This window comes from Uloborus diversus, chromosome 6, assembly GCF_026930045.1.
Source record: "Uloborus diversus isolate 005 chromosome 6, Udiv.v.3.1, whole genome shotgun sequence".
Taxonomy (NCBI): Eukaryota; Metazoa; Arthropoda; class Arachnida; order Araneae; family Uloboridae; genus Uloborus; species Uloborus diversus.
In genome coordinates, this window is record NC_072736.1 from 2872371 (window position 1) to 2874488 (window position 2118).

Here is a 2118-nt window from a genome sequence, read left to right on the forward strand (position 1 = left end):
ATTCGATTGGAATTATGTACTTCTAGCCACACAAAATTAGACATCTAGAACAAGTAGTCAGAATGAAACTAAATTTTACACACGATACGGCAGCATTGATATTAAAAACTGATTGCAAAATGAAAGCAAAATGCTGATTTATTACTGGAAAAACCCCAAATAAATGGAGGTTTAAGTACCCTGTTGAGCCACCTAAGCTTGAAGATACCAGGCAATACAGGCCAGCATCGAAGCATAACAATCTCGAACGATGTCCTCCGTCATCTCGTACCACAGTTACTGTAAACTCACGACTAATTCGATCTAACTCAAAGGCTGTCCAATTTACCGTAATCATGTGATCCCAGATATGCTCTATTTGTGGCAAATCAGAATATCGCGCAGGCCAGAGAAAGTGATAATGTGGAAGAAGAAGTTCCCTGACACCCTTACCATATGTGACCGAGCATTATCCCGCTAAAAAATGGTTCTGGGGAGCCTCGCCATGTGTGCCAACACATGTGACTGAAGCATGACACTGACGTGCCGTTAGGTTGTCATGGTGCTGTGGATCAATATTGGGGGTGTCCATGCTTCGTATATGCTAGCACCCTATAACATCACCAGGGGCGGCTCCAGGGCCGTGCAATCCGTGCGGCCGCACAGATCCCCGCGGCTAGAGGGCCCCGCGCTGAATTGTATTTAAAAACTTTTTTCCCGATTTTTTTATGCCTATTTAGAACAAGTTTGACCTAATTGAAGGCTCTGTTAAACGTGAGGCCCCATTATAAGTGCATGCAAAACAAGAGCGAACAGGGTCCTTCGATCTGGTAGGGCCCCTTCACCTGTGCAGTAATGCAGCTCCAATGTGCACCTTCTTCCCCCAAGGGTCAGGCCCCAATTTTCTAGTTATAGGCTGACGCTGTCACTCGTTGGCCCTGAAGATTAATCCCAGATGTTGGGGCCGTGGTAGCCCGATCGGTAGAGTGTCGGATTCGGGAACCGGAGGGTCCTGCGTTCGAACCTCGATGGTCGAAGACCCACCGTCGTCATTAAAGGGGACTGGGCGACGTTAAATATGCTCGTGGTCTCAATGTCCTCCAAGTGAAACGATACCTCTGGGGGTGCTAGCACCAGGTAGCTATTAGCTCCTGGACTAGTTCTAAATTCTCATTAACTGTTCGATCCGGTGATGGTGCTGCCATCTATCGGTACATAAAATAATGGAGGCAAGGCACTTAGTATGCAGTCCTCGACATAAATACAGTTGTAGTCAGTTGTGACTCTGAATAGGAATAGGAATCCCAGATGTTGTTTTCGGGAAAGATGTGGGATGGGGGAATATTTTTGTGTTTGCCTTGAAATTTCACATGTCTTCTAAGACAGGGATTCTCAACCTCTGCTCCAGAAATTGGGCAACGGTCTGCGAAAAATGCGATCGCATCTGGGAGCTTTTTACCTGGCCCGCGTTAAAACCATTTCCTTATTAAGTTATAGTTATATAGTAATACTAGCAAAAATACCCGGCGTTGCCTGGGTCAGTAATAATTATGAGAAACAATCGTTACTTGCCCTCGTTTTCTGTTTTAGGCGAAAGAATTTAAAACAAACCTTTTTGACGTGATTAAAAATCGAGCTTCTTCCTTACTCATTAAACTAAAATAGCAATAGTATGTTTAAAAAGATTTATCTGTTAGTACTTTTTTTTTAATTTAAAACCTTCTCTGTATAGCTATTGATGTACGAACTGTTTTAAAAAATGTAGCAGCCCGTGTTTTCCTTACACTTGCTTTAGTTATTTTGGGAAATTTCAATTTTTGTGAACACTTGGTGCGGTTTAAAATCTTACCAAATTTGCGAGAATCATTTTGGGACACTTTCGATAATACTCTCCCTCCTTACTAATTTTTATTATAGAAATATTGTTGTCAGATGCTGAGATACTTTTGGTCAAAAAAAAAAAAAAAAAAAAAGGCGCTAAACGGTTTCATCCGAAATGTTTCCAAAATAAGTAGTAAAATTTGGCGAATGTTTGAAATCGTGCAAAAAGAAAAATTAATGGAAGTTTTTGTGCGGTTTATGGATTTGCCTAATTTAGTTGTTGAATTATTTTACACAGTATTTTTTTTTTTTTTAAGT